Below are 22509 nucleotides of genomic sequence, written 5' to 3' on the forward strand. Positions count from 1 at the left end.
TGTTTGCTGAGGAGGTAAGAGTCACCATTCCAGGCAGTGTTACTGCTGGGAAGCTGAAAAAAAGTGACATCTGTTGAAGTCTTGCTTCTCCTCTAATACTTGTTCCATGAGATGGATTTAGCTCTGCTGCACTAAAAAGACACCCAGCAATCAGGGTGAGGAGTGCTCAGGCTGAAGGGCACAGACAGCTTTGGGTGGAGGGCAACTGGGAGCCAATTAGATGAACGTTAAGAACAGATTCATCATCTTGGACATTCCCTTGTTATGCATTGCTCAACTTAGCACAACTGGCCTTGGAAACCAGGAAGCAGTGAAAGGATGAAGGCTGTGGCTCAGGGCCAGCTGCAGCCTCTGGACATAAGAAGATGACCTGAGCCACCTACTCAAAAGTAGCATCTACTGGTTCGAGACATCTATGGCTCATCTAATACATCGACCTTGTGCCACTTCATTGCACCGGCTGCTCTGACACCAAACCAGACTGGTGGTTTCTGTTCCTTGGATCCCGGACCAAACAAGGGACAGGCCCACACAGCTCTGCTCCTTTGCCAGATTAATCTCGGAGCCCATATCACAAATGTCACACCCACACCAAGATGCAGCACTGCATCAAGGCCCCTGAAAACTCCAAGCTTGTGTACTCATCAGAAGTCCATTTAAAAAAAAAAAAAACTTTACATGTATTTTCCAGGGTACAAAAGAGAATGCTCCTTCCCATACGGTAGGAGGAGGTTTTCCAACACACAGACTATTCTCTGGAAGTTATAAAGCCAAATACAGATTTCCTGGAAGAAAACCTATAGCTCAAAATCAGTATGTGCAGAACAGCCTCCATACAAGCATACATTATTGAGCACTGCAGGCAGCAAACACCCCTGCTGGGCAGGCAGCTGGAACTCTGATGACCAAAATGCTTGTCCAGCTCTGCTCCTTGCAAGCAGAGCAACTTTGACAAGTCTTTGGTCTCTATTTCTTCATCAAAAGCTATTCTGGACTGGGCCGAATCAGACAGACTGGGGAGGTGGAATTGCCACATCTGGTCTTGGAGGCAGCCAAGCCAGAAGTCAAAGGCTTCTGGCCCCACGGCTGGGTTTTATTAGAGTACTAAAAAGGTACAAACAGGACAAGATAACTCTAATAGAGAAAAGGCAGGCATGCCACGTGAGACAAATTAAATCAAAAGCTCAAAAAGTAAATCTCTCTCCCACTGTCTAATCCCTCCTGGCATGAATGCTGCTCTCCAGTTTATTCCAGGAACTTTCAGCAAGCTCCTGAGCTACACAAACCCCACAGCCTTTTCTAGGAAAGGCTTTTCATCTGTCCTCACTGCAGCTTGGTGGCCCATCTACACCCCAGAGCCAAGAGGGTCTTCAGTGTTCAGAAGGCTTCAGGTACATATTTTGGCTCCTACACTCTGGCATGGTGCCCCGCACTCTCAGGCAGCTCAGCATCCACCGACATTCCTGGGAGAGCAATAGTCTAGGGCTCAGTGCAGTCAGGAGCACATAAATGAGCATGCTCTCATCCCAGACCCACTGTCTACATCAGTACTGGAACATTTTATGACAAGTTAGCAACAACACGAGGCAGGACTGGGCAGCAGGCAGGTCTAGACCTGGGTGCACCAGCATGCATCATACCTTTCCTTCTGCTTTACCGCTGCTGCCCTGAGCGCTCTCGGCACCACGCTCATGTCACCTCTCCCTAAGTGGGAACACCCCTCAAGCATTGGAGGGGTAAGCTCATTCACATTCTGGGGAATTTGGAGGATAAAAGGGATTTAGGATGGGACAGGGCTTTTCCCCATCCTTGGAGTTGTGAGCCACAGCTGGGCTCCAGGATTGCAGCACTAAGGCTTTGACCTATTGTCCTATGCAGCCACACTACTTGAGGAAGCTCCTGACTTAGTCAGCAAGTGATGCCGGGGTACAGCCTGGCAGGAATTTCCCGAGGAGGTTTCTCACAGCGCTGATTCACTGAGGTCTAATCCAGCTATGGGAACAAACCAGTTTCAGCAATCTCCCAGTTTCACATTTTGGGAGGGGGAAACATTTTGGAACAGGCCAGAAACATTCTTGTTTTAGAAAGTTTGGGTACCTTATGTGCCTTTTCTGCTGGTGCCAACTAGTTTGGCGGGTTTGTGAGTTAGCAGGAAACACAAAACTACAGTAAAATTCATTCCAGTTTGGGAGGAAAATACAAAAAAAAAAAAAAAAAAAAAAAAATTGAAAAATCTTACAGCATGAGAAAACTTCCTTTTCCCTTCAAATCCATCCCTCTGATCCAAAAATGAAGATGAGACTGCATGAACATTTGTAATTCCCAGAGAGACTGACTCTTTCCAGCAAAACCAGAAGTTTCAGAAGTACCTACAGTCACGTGCTGAAACATGAAATGACAGAGGAGAGGAAGAAGGGTATCAAAGTAGGGAAATAAGGCTTTGAATTTCTAAGCAGTTGCTTATGTTGTTTAAGTCCAAATCTAACTTGGCTGCTCCCAGACCAAGTGGTTACATTTTGGGTTGAAGCCCAGAGGCTGGGTGAGCGTCTAGTCAAAGACTAGATCTCTCTGAGCAATTTGCTGGTGGCACGTGTTAGAATAAGGGAACAGCCTCGGGGCTGCTCTAACTGGTTGCTGTGGTCTTGACTGAGGGATTAGGACAACACAAAGCTGAGTTTCAACCCAACACAGCCAGCATTCGAGGAGAAGCAATTCTAGTCTGCGTCATCAGCAGGAGGAACAACGGTGCAACAGCCTCTCCCCGCACTTCTCTCTGCAGGGCAGATAAAGCCAGCTTTAAAAATTCCCACAGGAAGTTTAATTGCCTTGTTATACTGGACAGTCTGGCTTTTGTGGCTGCAATTTCCAAACAGGTCCAGTCTTCACCAGCAGCAGCTGATGTCCAAAGGAGTTCAGTGCAGTGCACAGCAGGAAATAAGAACAAGGAGCAAAAGAAGTAGCTGTAGAAAGAGAAGAAGATCAGAAGGGAAAGAGAGACCACTGAGGCAGCTCAACTTTTCTCAAGTTATAATGAGGGTAAAACTCCAAAATGGAGCATGAAGGAATCTGAAAATCAATACAGATGGAAGAAAGGATGCTTCCACCATTAAGATCTAGGGCAGATCTAGATCTGCCACAGATTCCCTATATGCTCTGGGCAAGCTATTATTATTACTTTCACCTCTGCCTCCTCCACAAATAATCTAGTTATGCCTCTGTCTTGCTGGGCTGAGACCACTCGATCTCCGTCCCACTACAAACCAGAGAGGCTGTGGCACTGCAAGGGACTTTGTACCAAGACACCCAACACATCCAGGATGCACTGCAGTTAGTGTCACCCTGCAGAAACCACTTGACTGTGATTTCTGACCCATTGCATGTTTTTCCCATCCAGCAAAACTTCTGCTTAGGAAAGTAAATCTGGATAGCCTGGATAGATGGTAACTTCACACCAGGCTGTTGTAAAGATACAGGAAATTAAACATGTCAACAGAAGGTGCAACTGGAACATGATACTCAGTCTGATTATTATCTAGAGCTACCTCCACTAGGTAGGACCTTCAAGGGACATTGTGTCCTTTCTGGCTCATAGCTGTCATATACCGAGCCTCTTTCACCCCATTAGCATGGGCATTTCAGATATCAATAGCCTTGCAGATTTGTGCCTGCCCATGAGAGGCAATTCTTTCTACTAGTGTGAATAATTTGAACTTCCAAGGAAGCATAGGAAAAACAACTGGGGCACTTTTCTGACCCTTTCTTAGAGCTGCTGATGGAAGTACTTCCATTTCTACTAGCTAAGGAATTACCTCCAAATATTTATGTTAGACTCAAAGGAAAGAAGTACTAGAGAGACCTGCTTTTAAGAAGAAAATACATATTCAAAGTTCTGTGCTCAAAGCAATGAGGATGGCTGAGTCCTGCCAATCCCCTAAAACAAAAGCTTTGCTTACTGCTAGCAGATTTCCCCCCCTTTTTATGAGAACAATAAAGGTTAGCAAGCTATGGAAAAGTCCCCAGGTGGTGAGGGTCAAGGGGAGGTATTTCTCAGCAGGCACATCAAAACAAGTCAAGTTTCTATTTGTTTGCTTGTTTTAAACAGGTTGGTTCCACATAAGATCAGTAAGGAGAAAAACTACCTCCACCATCCCATAAATTGCAATAAGCTAATTAAGTCCTAATATTTGTAATTCAACAATGGAATTCAAAGGGAGACATTAATGAATTCTACATAACAAGCAAGCAAAGAACATTACTTGTCAGATAGCCTCAGAAATTCATTAAATAGTCCTTTAAGAGACATGATTCAAGCGCAGAGCACTAAAATGATAAAAACCTACTAAGGAGCCTGTTTAATTAAGCACATACTTGCTGGCACATCTGACACTCATACCAAGGTGTTTGTGCTAAGACAAATAAAGTCTTTCTTTTGCAGTACAGCCAAGGAGACTCTAGTCAAATCTATTCTTAAAACACAAAGATAACTCTGTGACTAAGCAGCCAAATACCACACTGTGGAAAATCTATACAAGCACTAAGAGAATTATGCATCTTTTCTGTAAAGGCCTAAATGAGATTTGCATGTGCTCCCAAGACAGCTGACTGACACAGTTTGACTCAGAGTCATGCCAGAGATATCTGCTACATCACAGAGAAGGATGGAAATAGCTCACGCTGGGCTGCTCAAGTCTAGAAGGCTGCTCCTGAGGAGCTTGTAAGACACCAGCAAACCCCCTGAGGGGTGGGGTGGGCCAAGTAGGGTGGTCCTAGCACCACACAGAAGTGGCTGAGAAGCAGGGAGAGACCTTGTGTCTCCCTAGGGCTTGTCATAGCCCTGCTCTGCATCTTTGTTTTCTCTCCTGCTTTTGTTGCATGAACTGCAACGCACTGGAACCTTGTGCAATACATGAGATTTACCGTTTTAAGAGCAACGGACATGTTAAGGGTGGCTTGTACATGTGTCTGTTATGCAGCAATGCCTGTAAGGAACAAGCTGCCTAGCAGTATGGTACACCCATCGCTCACTCCCTCAGCCACGATAGGGACAGAACTCCAAATATGTTCCAGTCAAACCACCCACGTTCTCCACATGCTCTGCAAAAAACAAAATACCATTTTACATTCTTCACCAGAAACATTTCTCTTCCTGTCCTGCCCTTCTCCTGCTGCTTCTTTTTATTGTTGATCCATTACTTACAGTATACGCATCTTAGCTTAGTTACAAGCTACTGCTTAATCATCATGCCACCGGTACTTTGGGGATGTTTTATCACAACTGATCCACCAGCACTCAAGCCTATGCAATATTACCAGAACAGACTGTAATTTATCACTGAAACAAGCCAGCTGAGTGAGTCAAACAGACCCAGGAACTTCCATTAAAAGCAGTCTGATCCCACCTCCTGCCCATGGGCACAAAGTCACTCATCTGTCAGCTGAATCAACTTGTGTTGGAGATAGCTTCCAAACAAGGAAATAAGGGGACTATGAACTCCCCTCATGCTGCTGAGCTTCCTGATCAACACCACCTTTGGCTGCAGGGTTTTCACACAGGTTTAACAGGTCTCAGTACTATAAGCAGATCCCAGTAACAGCCTGTGCTTCTCTCCTACTTGGCCCTGTACTAGTGCTCCTGGATTTTAGTACTGTGAGACTGGTACTCCTGAGTTTGCAGTTCCCCTGCTGACCTGGACAGCCACTTCTTACCATCCTCTACCAGCCTGGTTTCTTTGTAAACAGCACTTTACAAGGGGAGAGGACCAGCAACCACCTGCAGAAACAACTCATTCCCCTTTCTCACAACTTCCCCACAAGGGCAACAGTTTTCTCAGCTTTCAATTCCTACATTTTTGAGAACTCCAGCTCCCTTACTGCTTATCCAGCTGACCCCTGTGTCTCCAGGGTTTTTCCACAGTCCTACAGACCTGTGCATCCTGTGAGCAAACAGCTACCCAAATAACTCACAGGTTAGGATCCAGCTACTAGCAATGTGTTTGGGTAGGGGCTTGCACTGTACTCCCTACTACCATGTGGCCTGCCTCTCCACCAGCAACATCCAACACTGCTCTCTTCAAGCCTATGTACACAAGCTGAAATTGTAGTTTCCTGAAGCACTTCAAACAAAAGCATAGTTGGAGAAGCTCTAATCTTCCATTAACCTGGGGAAGCACTCAGGAACAGAAAGCCAGGAACAACAGACCTATTACTTGAACAACCAGAGCAAGAAGTCCCAAGGCAACCACCAAAGAGATAGAATTGCATGTGAGGAAGGGCCGAGAACTGGATGGGAAGGCAGAGCTCTTTCCTCAGATGCACATAAGATAACCAGTCAATAAAACCCAGATCACTTGTTTACTCACAGTCACCTTTAACTCAGGAGCTCTCAGGGTGATGCTGCTTCCAGACAGCACCCAGCACAACATCACATGCCCCGAGGCAAATCTCAACTCATTACTCACCGAGTTCTCAGTGAAAACCACTCACTGGTTCTTCCTTGAGAGATGTCTTCACAGCTTGGCCCCAGCTGTTAAACACACACAGACCCACAGATTCACACTGTTTAGGGTCCGTCAGTCTCTGAGACTGAAGGAAAATAAAAATAGTAAACCTACCACATGTATGAGAAGTCAGGCATATTCTCCCTTCTCACACTTGCAAAGTGACCAAGCTTCCCAAAGCAAAGAAACTCAAAACTTGTTCAACCAGTGTAGCTCTAACTTAATTTCAGAGAGCCCTTCTTCCCCAGTCTGACTCAGATCCAAGTTCTTCCCCTTCTCTCCAAGCCACCAAATCAAAGGTAACGGTTACCACCTGCCACTGCAATTAGTGGATCCCACCGCTGGCAGAGATGAGTCAACCCACTGTGACCCTGGCAACCCTGCCTTACACCAGGTGGCTGAGGCCACAAAATCATCTATCGGGTATGCCAGGCTTTATTTCAAGCACAGCTCTATGGCTATGTCTATGTTGTTCTGCAACACAGCAGAAACAAAGAGGAGGGTGGAAAGTCTGAATACAGTAGTGCTGACAGAATCACTGCATTTCAAAAGCCTTTATAAATAGTTATTTACAAAGCTAAGGGCTCCAAGTACCCTATTCATATGCATTTTAGACAACCCTATTTAGATGTACCTGGGTCTAGGGTCACCAAGCCAAGAGCAGGGGCAATCTGACCCTCCCTACCGTTACTGAAAGCATGCAGACCTCTCCTGGCACCTACAGCCAAGACCAAAAGCTAGACACTGGTAGGCAATCTCTGGCAGTGCAAGAGGTGAAGGTCTCTGCCCAAGCTTTTGCAAAGCAGCTCAGCTCACTCACCCGTGCCTAGGCTCATCTTGTCCCCTTCTTCCTGGCTGCTGGGCTGGCAAAGCCAGGCACAGTCATTACTCGGGCTCACATTTCCTAAGCCATCTGCTGTCGCTACTTCTCCCCACTCACTATTCTGAAAGGATGGCAGCATTCTGTGCAATGGCTTTGAAAACTGGGGTGCAGGTGCAGCCTGAAAGGAACTCCAGGTTGACCCCACTCAGCTGGGGACTGAAATCCTTTAAAAGAGTTGTTACTGACAAGCAGAAAAGCCCAGTTGAGGTTAGCCTAGAAGCTTAGAGAAACCTCTTTCCCAAGCATTAGTTGCCATCATTCTTGAACCCAGCACTTGAAGGGCTCCTACAATGACTGGTCTTCATTTCAATACAGTCCTTTTATCAGGCAAGTCATCAAAAAGTCCTGAAAGTCCTGAAGATTCCCTAGTAATAGTTCACTGCATTATCAGAACTCTTCATCTTCTCATCACCCACACTGGTGCAAAGTTAATTGAATAATTAAAGCAATTCAAATTGCCCACAGCTTATTCCTATCTCTGCTTTCAGTTTCCTCCTTCAAGGTCTGATTGAGGAATGTCTCACCTGTCTCCAGGTGCCAAACTTCAGGCCAAGAAGGAATTTTCCCTAGAAGACATTGTCCAGGACAGCCGCACTTCACCTTTCCTCTGCAGTGTGAAAGTGCTGGGCTTCCCAGGGCAGTGGGAAGAACTTCTCCTCCAGCACTCCCAGCCACTGGTGCTCTGCATTTCTCCTGCTCTCTTTTGTCTTGCAGATGGTTCTTTCAGACTTTTTGATCTAAAGGTTTTAAGGTAACTGAAGTGCCCTGTGGAAGAGCAGCTCAAAATGAAGTATTTTCTCCCCCTTCCATGCTCACCTTTCCCTTACAATACAACCACTGGTTTCACTAAGAGCACAAGTCTATCAAAGTTTCACACTGCAAGCCCCTGCTCAGCAGAGTTGGCAAAATACATTTTGGAAAACAAGATTTACAACTTCTGATGGTTTTCCCCACTTGAATCTTGGAGGGGGGGGGGGGGGGAGCGGGATGTTATTCACCTACTGATGATCCAGGGACAGAAGAGCAGCTCTGGAGACAAGCAGGCTCCAGATGGTGCATGTTTTCCAGAGCCACTGTCCGTAGCTGACGGGAGTTGTAGTTTAATCTAAGTCTCCCCTGAAACGCTGTTAACATAATTCAACAGTACAATTAGCTCTGAGTGTGTCATCATCAGTGATGCACTCAACGATGCTTTTGGGTTATTTGGCATATATTTATAAATTTCAAGCTTTTGTACAGTTTTAGGGCTAGGCAGTCGTCTTATGACAAAGAAAAATCTAGCAACTAGCTTCTCTGGGTTTGGAGCTAGAGGTAGAGTGACATGCCATGCAGTGACACCTTATGTATTTAACACCTCCCATCATCTAAAAGCCCAGCTTTTAGTTGTGGCAAAGTTGTGGCAAAAACACAATTGTAATTTTCAATTTTAACATACAGCATTACAATAAAAATTACTTTCTAGCACATTCATTGAATAAAAAACAGCAAAAAGCCACTCCAGAACATGTACACTTGTATGTTTCTAATTAATTCTGACAAAGCTGCTTGGACTTCAAAGGTGAAAATATATTTGGTTCTCAGAGCAAGTATCTCTTTGGCAAAGACATTACACTGCGGCCAGGATCAAGTAATGACAGTTTCACTGGACGTAGTCCTAGGCTGGTTTATCTCAGGACTGGGTAGAGAAACAGAGCCCTCAGGTGCTTCTGAGGGCACGATGGCAGTGCAACATCTCAGAACAGAGGGAAAAGTAAATATAAAAAGTGATATGCAAAAGTAATGCCATTCTGATAAAAGCTACAGAGGAAAAAAAACCTGACTTGAGCAATTCGCGTTCCACACTGTCCTTTCTAGAGGGAAAGCTCAGAGCTCAGAGATCTCCAGGATTCTGGAAAGGGACAAAGACCTCTCCAGTTGTCTTCAGAGGCAAGTCCTGCACAACAAATTACTATGTGATGATAGACAAAGAACATTAGTCTCCCCGCTCATTATTTTTATCCATATGGGGCAAACATCCAAACAGGCAGTACAGCTTTAAAAGACGAAAACCACATCATCTTACTTCCCAAAACTCTTGATGAAAAGAAAACAAATGCACTGAAAAAGAATGCGGGGGGATTTTGACATGGCATCATTTTTTCAAAGGCTGGTTGGTGCATAGATAAGGCTGCTTTGCTCTTTCACAATAACCAAATGACACTCTTTCCCCATAAACCCTCAGAAACATGGTTTCTTGCCAACGATAACTCTCATCCCTATTTGTGGGTTTTTTGACCCTGTTTTCCATGCCCCCGCAATGGTGTTTCATTGAGAAAATACTCTATAGGCTGCTAAAGAACAGAGGGTGCCCCTCCACGACCAAAAGCACCAAGTGTAATCCTCAAGTCATTTTGCCCATTTTCCCCTGCACCAAAACTTCAGCCCATTTCTCTCTCCTTGTTTAACGAAAAACAATCAATCAAGATCACTCTCTTCCTCCTGTCGGTGATGGTTTGGGAACGTGATTTCCATTTCAATAGCTCCCGTGGACTTACACAATGCCAAAAAGGAACATTTCAACAGTCTATTCAGCCCTTCAACAGGTATAAATTTTTTGTGGGACAGAAGGAAATAAAGGATTAGTAGCTCTATTAGCACATCTTGTTCAGCGTCACAGGATACTGTATTTCCTCCCCACCCAGAAGGAACCAGAGAAATCAATTACTATGAAATGGTTTCTATTTTAGAAAAGATCAGCTTTCTCAGGAAAAAAATGGAATTTTGCAGATTCAAGTTCTTTTTTGCAAAATTCAAAGGTTTTGAAAAATGCAATTTTTTACACCAACAGGATTGTCAAATTCATAATACATCATCCCTTTTTTTTCACAGTCTCTTACCAATCAGTACGTCTTGAGGTATCAACTGAAGATTTTGCTCAGCTTCCAAGTGTCCAAAAATACAGAAGCTTCTTAACATTAATGAGACTGTCCCACACAGGAGGCGGCCCTGGTTGGGATGTGAGTGACTATTTCTGCTAACACTCAACTCTGAAGGACTATCTGCTCAGAAGTGACATTTTACAAGAGAAAAGCAGCAGCAGTGTGCCTGATGGGTTTTGGCTTTGGGCTGATAAGTTCAAAACATTCAAGAGGATCAATCCCTTGTAATTATTTTTCATTAAATGACTGATGAGGAAGACAGAAACAAATAGCATTTTCTGATCACATGTCTGGTTCTGGTTGAAGATGAACGTCTCAAAGCAGCAGCCCTTAGCCAATATTTGCCTTCTTTTAGATAACAAGTCATAGCTCCTTCTGTCCAGCAATCACCTGGGCTGTTCAGTTGTTGCATTTGCTGCATATTTGACAGGCCTGAGCCTTCCATTTTGTCAGGACTGTTTCCGAATGTATTCACCCCGTGGGTCCTTTACCTATAACTAAGCAAGAGGTTCAGAAATCACCTTGAAAAGCTGAGCCATTGAGTTTTTTCTCAAGTATTTCTTGGTGATGAGGTAAGAAAGTTGAGTACACAGACCACAGTGAGCAGGTTCTTCTCACTGCCTCTCAGCTACCTGCTTCTCCCACCTCAATACCACTGCAAGCTTTATGCTCACTAGAGGGGTTGGACAGCAGAAGAAATGGGAGCTGTGAGCAAGCGAACACTTAACTTCCTACTCAGGATCAACCAAATGATGGCAGACAGCCATTTACAGTCTTCACTTGTGTCTTGAGTTCACAGATGAGATGCGCTTGCCTCTCACATGCTCAGGTTACTTCAAGAGCCAAACGCCACATACAATTCACCTCCTAGGGATAATGGAAGAAGTGCAGATGTTTCTGGATATTGACCTTTTGGCCTCTGGCATAAGCTTTTAGTAAATCCTTTGATAATGAGCTGATAAATAATAGGTCACTCCAGCGAAGACAAGCTGATCCAGCTGTCTGAAGAAGCCGTGAGAAGGTCAGTGGAAAAGCCGACAACATATCTCAACAGATAAGAACAGCCACTCTGTTTCTGTGAAGCACCAGGTTTGCAACGCAGAGTTCATATCTCATCATGATGAAGGCTAAAGTTTCATTCCCATTATCAATCTTAATGTTATTCCTGATGAATTTTTTCCATACTCCAAGGTATTTGCCTCACAGCCTATTTCTGCTGCTGTTCTGAGGGAGCCACCACCCTTACATATTCTGGGCTGCAGCCAGATACACCATGTGAGTGCTGATCACTCCTATACAACACAAGGATCCTGTAAAGCAACCAGGCGCATGCCGAGCTAACTTCTGTATTTCACTCTGCAGTACTGGCAGAATTTACCTTCTCTCAGACACCAAAGAGAACCGGCCACTGGCCCCATCCTTCCTCTAGCACTGACAGGGGAGGGGGAGCAGCAAAGCACCAGTGTCAGCAATGTTAGAATAAAGAATGTATTCATTCAGTTAAGAGACTGGAATCATTCCTCCAGTTACACCTTCCAGCTAGAGAGCAAACTTACCTGGAGCACGCTTTGGAAAAGCCTGATTGTCACTTCTCAGCTGCAGTATTTTGCAATATCTGCTATATTTTTTGCGGTCAAGCTTCCTAGTGGTGTAAAATTGCTTTTCCTTATTCACCTTTCTCTTAAATCTCCAACATTTCACAGTATTCAGAAATGTGGTCGACATCTTAAAGCAAATCCTTCAATTCAGAGCAACCCTTAATCAGTGATGACAATTTTTTTCAAAAAGAAAATGCTGCAAAGGATAGCTACACACAACTTTCTGCAGCTCATTTTGGAGAACAGCTACCTGTTACTTTTTTCCTTAACAGATCCAGGCTTGTAGCGAAGGATTGCTGTCTGAAGTTCAGGACACGGAAGTCTCCAGGTCAAGCCATGCACGCTGACTCAAGAAGCAAGTTACTTCTACTAATTGCCTACTTCACAACTACGAGAAAGGAGACAGAAGAGTTTGCTGAGGCTCACACAAAATCAGTAGAAGAGAGATTCCTACTCCTCATATTCTGATTATAGTTTATCCCAGGAAGAGAACAGGTATCAGGGTTAATAGCATCATGCAGAATCAAGTAAGGAAGAAAATAACTGCTTATGGCCACCACAGAGCTGCTAATTCCCAGCTCCCCTCCCAGTGAACACATTATTATCATGTATCCGTGATGCATGGAAGGAAGCATCCACCGTAAGAAGTATATTGAAGAAACAATTAGTTGAACATGTACCTACCTTTAATTTATTAAATGGGTGGATATACTGAAGGGTAAACACCACTGGTCGAGGAAAGTAGCAGTCCTTCAACATCAGACCCACTGGGAATTAAGATAAGATTTGCCATAAAATCTTTTTGCATCTGAATCCTGCCTTTTACAGAAGCCAGAATGAGTGTTTGAGGGAAAGCATTCTCATCCCACAGATATTCCAGTAAGGTAGGAGGTAGGATTATGTGGGAATCCCTCCTAGCTGTTGCAGGTGATAGGCAGCCTGAGGTTACTATTACTCTAGATCAACACATGTAAAATCAGGCTCTTCTCTGGAGCTAGCAGCATTATCTGTCTCATTGTGAGATCCCAGCATAGAAGAGTTCAGCAGCTGATACTCCTTTTGGTCAATCTGAAAGCAAATCATCTCAGTCTTGGATGGAAAGATCTGTGAACTGGTGTGCAGGTAAATTTGGGAAATAGCATTACATAAGAAAATGTACCCTAAAGACATTTTTGAGTCATGATAATATATGCAACTCCTGGGTTGTAATGTAGATTTGCCTCAAAATAGAATAAAAAATGTAAATGGAAGCAAGAGATTGTTACTAGTCAACTCTCCCCCAAGAAGCATTGTGTATCTTTAGCTGATTCATGATTTTCAGAGGGAACCACATCCCCACCCATATGGTAAAGAGGAACAGGGAGAAATGGGTTCACCTATAGCAACATCCACTTCAGAGCAGAGCTTCCTCAAAAGGTCAACACCTGCTATAGTGGCTCAGGACAGCCTAGCAAAGGAGAACATCGCATCTGAATGGTTGTTAACTATCTGAAAAGAAATGCATATTCTTTATTTCAGTTAGCAGGTAACAGGTGACATCTTGTACAAGCAAGAGCTCTGTATACATGTTAGCACATTAATTTAGAGGTGACAGGGAGCTTAGGATCCACCTTGACCTGGTAATACACATGCAAGTTAATGAACACATACTAAGAACCCATCCTTTCCCCCTGTGATGACACTGTGGACAGTCCAGGCTGTAGGAACAAGCCTTGACAGAGAATCTCTGCAGTGCTTGAACAGCTGGAAATACTTTCCCAACACCAGGTCAGCTCCAACACAGTCCCCATGTTAGAAGCCCTAACTTAGATAAGCTAGGGATAATTTTAAGATCTTATTTATAATCAGATCAGGGTTGTGTTACTTTACATTTTACTTGGGCAGAATAGTGACAGTAATAATATAGACAAGATTTAAGATCTCCAAAGGAAGAAATTGCTTGATAAAGAGCAAAAAAAAAGCAAGCTAAGTTTAGGAGCAGGAATACATTCTGGTTTTACAATAATTAAGAGTCACGCAACACCCATTATCTGGGTAAGTGAATTATGTTTCACAAGGGATCACAGGAAAATTCTCTTCAGCTTTGATTCAAGTTGTTCACATCTCCCCAGCTCCAGACTTCTAGTTTAATCCAGTCCCAAATCTCAAGCAACACAACAGCACTCTTCTGTGACTTTGTGTGGGAAAACCACAATTGTCTCCAAGATTCTTTAGCCTTGATTTGCCCCCACAGTAGTCAGAAAAGCTTCTGAGGAACATGGTGTTAACTATTACTTTGACAAGGACCTGTGACTCATGAGCTGCATGTAAGCTGCATGTAGTATATCCAATAAAGCTCCTCGGGCTACAGCACACAAACACAACAGGGGCTGCTGGGTCACCTGAATCCCTTCATTTGGGAAGAAACAAGAGAGCAGAGGCTCCCAGTGACAACACAGCCCACCTTACCCTTCACTGACAAATGGGCATCTCCAAAAGGTCACAGGTATCTCCCAGCCAACCCCAGAACCCCCCTTACACTCTGCTCTCTCGGGTGCATAGCACATGCGGGAGGATTTTGCTGTAAATCTCTGAAGATTAGAAAAAGCTTGCAACCTCCAATATCTGCAATCATAGGTGAAGTTAGTAGCCTCACAGAAAAGGGGAAAGATATGTTTTATTTGCACCAGCTTGAGACAAGCTTAGCAAGGGAAGAGAGGGGAACAGGAGGGATTTAGTACAAAACAGTGCTGAATTAAGAGTACACATCACAGGTGAGAACAGCTTGCTTGCACTAGAAGCCCCATGCAGACCTCTCTGGGAGGGCCAGTCCCCTCTGTACAGCTGTCTCCATCCCCCTGAGACAGCAACAGCCAGCAGAAGCTGCCACATGCTTGCCTCTGCGTATTTACCTACCCCTTGGGAGGAGACGTGCAGCTGCTATCAGGAACACCAAGCAAGTGGGGTGACCTGGCAGTGCCTCTCGCGAGGAAACCTCTGCTCCCTCCCTTGAGACAGCTGCCCTAGGCCAAAATACAACCCTTTGCTTAACTGGGCCTTGTCTCTCATGGGACAATGCTGCAGTGATTCAGTTTACACTGCAGTCTTATCAGTGAGGAGGCTTCGCTTCACAGGTGGCCTCTTGACATGGCACACCCCCTTCCCCAGGGGCTGCTCCCCACCCTCTGTCCCTCCTTTACCATCCCTGCTTTCTCCCCCCTTCTCATAAAACTTAGTTATCTAACCCAAGCATTTTTCTTCCCTTAGCCTGGCTCTTATTCTCAGAGGAGCCATTTCCTCCTGTCTATTGTTGATTGTTATTGTTTCTTCTCTGTAAATGCATCTGTCATGATCTTTGCTTCCAAGGAGCGAGCAATCATGAGTTCCTCATATTTTTCAGGGAACCTGTTTAGCAAGGATTCTGCAAAAGAGTGGTTTCTCTTCTTGTCCTGGGAGGTTGCAAGCCCCACAGTACGGGGCAGATTGCTGATCCCAGCAGAAAACACTAGAAGTATTAGCAGCTTAAAAAGCAAATAAGAAACAAATCCCCAAACATCCTTTCCTGAGGCTGGAGAGAAGCTCTTGCCTGGCCAGCCTGCTTGGTTAAGAACTACATCACATCCCACAGCTGGAATGCTAATTAATTTTGCAACTAATGAGCTGGTGAGAACCTATTTACCACATTGGAGATTTGAAGGAAGGCACAGCTTTGATGCACGGTGTCACCTTCCCCAGTGGGCAGACAGGATATCCCCCAAGCCACATGCTCTTGTTTTGCTGTGCTACTAGTTGAGGAAGTGTTTCACACCAAGATGTGTCTCTCCAAAGAATCACCCCTTCACAGAGACCTCGTAAGGGTCAGGGAGCAGCAAGGGCCAGCAGTTCCCTATGGGATGAGGAGTTGAGGAGGATAACTCAGCGAGCAGGGCAGGGTTCACCAGCCGGGGCCCCATCCCACAGGACAAAAGCGAGACCAGCAGCCAAGCCTGGGGATGGCAGCCAGGGTCAACCAAGAGTCCAGATCATTCATGGTGATAATGATATCAATAAAGATTAATGTAGTTCATTTTACCCTAACAATACTTTGGCATTATTAACCAGCATATTGGTGTCTAAGAACAAAACCCCAAACTGAATGATAGTCTGCTTTGTTAAAGGTCTGTGAAGGACTGCTTAGTGCTGCCAAATTTGAGTGAAACTAGACGAAAGGTAATTACAGGAGGGGGAGAGCACGACCACCGACTCAAGGACCACCCACTCAGGAAACCCACCGACCCAAAAGGTTAAGGAAGTAAAGGTCTCAAAAAACTGTAGCGGACAGCCAAAGTTATTTACATGATAGGTGAAGAATTTTAACCAATCATTTAGTAGAATAACAATGAATATGTATTAGCTGATTAAATTTTGTGTATAAATAACTGTCAGTTTGTACCGACGGTGTGCTGGTTTGTGCCATGCACCCATATCTGCACATTTACGTAATAAAAGAAAATACCTTGACTCTGTGTGTAAATTGGGCAACGCACATTGGGTAACGGACCCAAGTTTTTGGGACAACAAAAAGGCGGGTCAAGCCAGGAAGTCAGACTGTGTGTCAGAGTCAGCTCCAATGACAGTAACCAGGGTCAGACACAGTCCAGTGGTTATCAGGCAGGTCCGACGTCAAACCGGGAAGTCATGGGTCAGGGTTCCAGTCTGAGGTCCATGGCCAGGCACAGGCATGGCTGGATGGAGTGGGAGACAGGTACACCTACACCATAGCTCAGGGAGAAACTGAAAGTCACCGACTGAGCTTAAATGGAGCCCCTGAGCCCATGGGCAGGGGAGTGGGTGGAGGCCCCATAGCAGACTCAGGGCAATTAAGTCCTATTAGGTACACTCAGGGCCCTACCACTTCACCTCTGCAGCCTTGGCCAGTATCACAGCCAGCCACCAGGACAGATGTCCGCAGATCCCACGCCATCTGAGTACAAATCCTCGTACCAGGTAACTGGGGACCAGCGCCCTCTGACTTACACCTCCTCTGCCTCTCTGCACTTGCCCAGAGGTTACAGATGGATTTTGACACTGTCCCCCTTAGGTGCAAACTCCACAGTCTTCACAATAGACATAAAGGTTCCTTATTTCTGAGGGGGGAGGACAAGAGGGACGATATTCCATGTTACAGAGCAGCCTGTGTCTAAGGCATCAAAAGAAGACGCAGCAATAACCAGGAACTGCTTTTTCTCCCCACATGCTGATGTGCCTTGGGGCAGAGAAAAGCAGCTGCAGGAGCAGCACAGTACCTCCCAGACCATCAGTACAGCAGCACAGAGGCAAAGACAAACAAAGATGCAGGAAGTGATTATACCTTCAGAAAACAGAGCTGCAAAGCTGAGTAAGCAATTGGTTATTTGAGTTCGTCACTGAGCGTGGGGCTTTCATTAGAGACAAACAACCTAAACCCAACAACGCAACAGTGACAGTTGTTCATATCAGCAAGGGAAGTTAAATAACCTCCCTCAATGGATACTGCAAAAGCAGAACATGTGGGATAAGAGTGACGGTAGCATTAGAGAGGTTGGAAATTGGCCAAGACACAACTCCCTCCACACACACCCCCGCCCTCATATTTCAGGAGGAGAAGTTCAGTGTTTCAGGAGTATCATGGAACACTCCTTTCTGGGTGATATTTAACTCAGTCTTCAGACCCCAGCCAAGGACGCACTCTGCAATAACTGGAGATGTCCAATAATCAAAACCAGAAAAAGCTTTCCATTCTGTTGCTGAGTTTTATCCCTGCCACGGTACTCTTTGACCCTGTGTCAGAACATACAATCTTACAGTCAGAAAGATTTAATGAAAAGCATGCAATGGCCAGAGATCCTGCTGCCAGGGGAAGAGAGAGAAAGAGAGGAAAAATATATCAAATGGCTTATAAAGAAAGAAGCATGTGCACTTCCCAGCAGAGGATACAGTCTTTTAAGCCATCCCATGTGGGGGAGCTTCCCCTAACTCTGACACTTCCTTGAAGGCAAAAGATAAACAGATCATGAGGCCAGTGTAAGGGCTGTGCAGCTGCACAAGTCTCTTAGAAGGTCCCTTTTGTATTGCCTTGGCTTGTTCTTCAAGCTCAGAGGGAGGGTTAAGTTGAAGTCACCTGCTCCCTGATTCCCTATGTAGGCAGAACTGGCTGCAAAAGCATACTCTAGCCATCGCAAAGGGAGAGGCAGGTTCTACCAGGTACAAAATTTAGGAAGTTAGTCTTTTAAAAGTGAAAAATAAAAGTCCTGCCATTTTGCTTTCAGAAAAACAGTTCTGGGAATACGCATTTCCCTGACATAAGGTCTATGTAGACATGACATCAAGCAGTCCCTCAAAAATCCCTCTGAGGAGTTGTCAGACCTGCTGATACCAATATCTGGAAAGGAAGAGCCTGACTTCCCATTCTGAGAAAACCAACAGCCAGCGTCGCTCCTTTGGGTTGGTTGTGCTTAAGAACAAATGGAGCAATGAGACATTCCCACACCTTTCAGCTCAGAGCTTCTTTTTCACCACCAGTTCCTACCCCAGCCCAGCCCAGCTTGTGCAGACTCTTGCCCAGCTCTCCCAACCACCTATCAGTTTGTTGCCAGGTGAAACTTTCCAAGAAAATACAGCTTGCCAAACGTTATGTTTCCAAAGTCCCACTGTAGCACCTTCACCTAGACCTCCCCTTTGTCTTCTGTCCCCTTTTGTGCATGGCAGCCTTTCTCCTCCTGAGAAGTCCTCATACTTCAGGGGATACCTCCCTGTGCAAGCTGAGTCCTTCTCATTTACTGCTCATGTAGTCAGGGAGGGCATCAAGGAAATAATCACTGACACTGCAGACGATTTAGAAATAGCCTGGAAACCATTTCTAAGGAGATCCGCCGTCCTTCGGATGTTCTAGAAAGCTTTAGTTGTGCTAATGCTTCTTTTGGGGGACTCAAAAAATTAACACTATTGTCTCCAGGCTTAATTGCCTCAGAACTCCTACATCAGCCATACGAGTCCACACCAAGGGTCCACCTAGCCCACTACTGTCTCCAACATAAACTATGAGTTGACACCTAGGAAAGAGTAAGAACAGGCCAAAAATATATGATACTTCCCTCCCCAAACGCAAATTATTTACTTAGCCTTCAATTATTTTCAGCTGAAGATACTTTTTTGGCCTTAGATGGTTTGTCTATTTAGTAATCCCTAACAAATGTTGCTTTCAAACACTATTGTCTTCCTTTGAACACAAGTATACACCTTGTACCTGCAACACCCTTTGACAAGAAGTTCTCCAGGTCTATTACCTCGTATATCCAGAACCACCTCCCTTCGTTTGTTTGAAATCTGACCCCACTGCCCACATTTGTTGGCCTCCAGTTCTTGCATGGGAAAAGGTAGGAACAGTCAGTCCCTATCCACTCTCTTCATGAAACACCAGATTTTGTAGGTCTCTATCACATTCCCCCCGCAAATCATCTCTTTTCCAGGCTGAAGTATCCCAGACTACTTCATTGCTCCTTGTATGGAAGCTTCCACGTCTGGACTCAGAAGGTCACCCACAGCAGGACGTGAGCTAGAGGTCACTTGCCAGCATCAGGCCAAAATTCACTGTTGGGGTGGGAAAGCACCATATCCCTCCCCTCTAACTTAGCCCTGTTTCTCCAGAAGTTAATTTGACTTGTGCTTTCACAAAGCTTTTACAGAAAGGAGAGAAAGAAAACACAGACAAACATTCCTCTTTTACAATCACTTTTCCTCCCTTTGAAATCAAAGGGAACACTTAGAAAGCAAAACTAATGCTCTTCTAAAAGCACAAAGATCCCCTTCTCAGAGAAAAACGAAAGATCGTGACTCAGACATGGGGCTGTAACTTCCTCATCCTATTACTCAAACCTTTGACCTCCAACATTTCTCCATTTCTCTGTGAGGATGTCATAGGTCTAGCTGATCTCACGATCTGTTGTGTTGATCTCAGAGATCCTTAGCACTTTTCAAATACCATTTGGTCAACTCAACAGCATGCATAAGCAGCACCTAGGAAGTTGAAAGTTTGACCTTGCAATTGTGACTTTCGTTTACGCAGAAGAGATTTGGGAGAGCAGGGAGGACATGGCAGGGCAGTGACTGGGTGGAGAAAAAGGTGTTGTGTTTACAGAATACAGCTTAACAGAAGCATCCATCATAACCTCCCCAGCAATCCACAGACTTCGGGGACCCCACCCCTTCAGGGCAGGCCAGAGAGGTTTCCTGGCTAATGTCAGGTAAGGGAAGATACTTCTCCTACACAGATGCATGCAGTTAAGTGGAGACCTATTTTATCACCCCCTGGTTAGCCTGGAGCAGTTCACTGATTGTTGAGAGGATCAACACATCCATAGTGCTGTGATGCTTTGATATTAGATTACAACACTGACATCACCCTTAAGTTCAGCAAGTAAAAGGAAGTAGTTGGAGGTCATTTTATTTACTAAACCCAAAACAGGTAATAAGATTAGAGACACCTAAAATCAAATTTTAAAGAACTACAAATGCGCATTCAGAGTAACTTTGAAGGTTTCTCGCACCAGCAAACAAAAACTCAATTAGGAAACCAGTTTTAATACAGTCCTTCACAGTAAGTCTGTGTTTGTGGCAGAGGGCATTTCAGGAGGCCCAGACTTCCTTTCATAGCCTAAAGCCATTCAAGGATCACAAGGATTCAAAACCACTAATTTCCCAAATCTCAGGTCAAATCAAGAAAGAGTTTGGACCTTCCAGTCACTAGATCACTCTCTGTCCTACCTCCTTCAGAAACATCAGCGCCCCTTGCAGAGTTATCCCTGGCCTAGGCAGTGAGTGCAGTGAAGTTACCACTGCCCAGGGCCTTGGCTGAGGTCCTAGTTAATCTCTGGCCATGACCATTCTCTCCCACCTGATAAAGCAGCTCCCAATGGGTGCCTCTTTCAGCAACAGCCGGCTTATCCCCCAGCTTTTACATTCCCAGACTGGTCTGGAGACACAAATTCACATAGCCCTAAGACGACAGCCAAGGGTGAAAGTCAGTGAGAAAGCTCTCAACATGAAAGCCTTTGCAGCTAGGAAGGAAATCACATTCTGACACATGATTGTGTTGAGAGCTTTATTAAAAAAGAAAAAAAAAAAAAAAAAAGGCAAACAGAAAGCAGAAAAGGAGGAGGAGTAGAAGGAGAAGCTTCTGACCATAGTGCCACCAAAGAAACACTCAGCAAACCATGACCTCAGCATGAAACCTCTTCATCGACCAAACTTTGTTTCACATCTGGGTATAAACTACCACTCCACATTATACCGACGTACCAAGGCATTTAAGGAACACAGCTTACAACCAGTTTTGATTGCCATCCATCAGTTCAGAGTAACGTGTTAGGAAAACAGCGTTAAGAAGAGGGAAAGAGGGATTGTTGCAGAATAGCAATATTTATTCTAAAGAGTACTGAGTACCTTTAAAATTACTATTTTTAGATTTCTAGATTTTAAGAGGGCAACAGGAATGTTCATATTGGTCTCCTGCATAAAAATGTTCTTGAACTTCATCTGATGTCCCAAATTTCTTCTGGCTGAGATACCAAGATTTGGTTCCTTCAGAGGCTTCAAGTGACAGAACCACCACTGTATCCCTTGGTAACTGGTGCCAACAGTTAAATAGTCACTGTTAAAACCATGAACCTTATTTCTAGTGTACTTTTATCTAATTTCTATCTGCTGGCTCACATTATGCTTTCATCTGTTTTTCATCCATACACAGGCATCACTTTACCCAATGAAATTCACCCCTGCATTTAGGCTGACATAGCAAATGATAGTCAACACTTTCAGCCAGGAAGAAAAGTATACTGCATCCTACTGCATGTGTAAGTGTGCTACAGAATTCAGACAATCAAGTCTAGAAGTAACGTTTGCTTTGTAATTAAGGCTTGCTTATAGCAATAAAGCCTCAGCTCAGGACAAGCAACATCCCTCCAGCACTCTGTTTCTGGAGCTTTCTAAAATGGTGGCCTGAAGCAGCCAGCCAGCAAGGCTGGTAGCAGTTGACTGCTTTTAAAATTGCTCTTGAATTACTGCCATCATCAACCAAAGTTATGAATATAAGGGAGTGCAATAAAAGACTGCAAGTGCCATCAAAGTTGCAGAGAAACAATTTTGTAACCATTCCCTAAGGGGAGACATACCTGGGCAGGGGTGAGGACGCGTACCCCCAGCAGCCAACTACATGGTTGTGCTGCCATCCGTGACCCTGAACTAACAGCTTTCTGCTGTGTTTGAGAAACAAAGGTGGATTTACCCCTTACCTAAGGATCTGGGCCAAGCTTGAACGGTTACTGACTTCTCCAGCTGAAAGGTCTCTTGTCCGATGATACAGGCTTTCCGGGGGCTGATGCAGGGCACAACAGAGCCATCTGGGACCAAACCGTAGATTGAGAATTTTGAAAATGTAAGTTAGAGTCCCATGGGCCTTGCAAGGGAGAAAGAGGCAGAAAAGGAGAACCCAGATCTCTGTGAACTGCAGTACAACGGTCTGGACAACTCCAGGACAGCAATGCCGTTCACAATCACAGTGGGAAGCCATATTTGTAACAGCAGCATCACGAACAGGCTGTCATCCCACACAGTAACAA

General features: G+C 44.8%; 1 long non-coding RNA gene across 1 annotated transcript in view; it reads right to left on the minus strand.

The window, feature by feature from the left end:
• The window catches only part of LOC121232472, a 95442-nt gene extending 73146 nt beyond the window's left edge, over nt 1–22296 (minus strand). The window contains exon 1 of the long non-coding RNA XR_005930953.1: nt 22183–22296. This is a non-coding gene — a long non-coding RNA (uncharacterized LOC121232472). The remainder of the gene's footprint in view (nt 1–22182) is intronic.
• Between the last annotated feature and the right edge of the window lie 213 nt (nt 22297–22509).

The sequence above is a fragment of the Aquila chrysaetos genome, chromosome 20, assembly GCF_900496995.4.
Source record: "Aquila chrysaetos chrysaetos chromosome 20, bAquChr1.4, whole genome shotgun sequence".
Taxonomy (NCBI): domain Eukaryota; kingdom Metazoa; phylum Chordata; class Aves; order Accipitriformes; family Accipitridae; genus Aquila; species Aquila chrysaetos.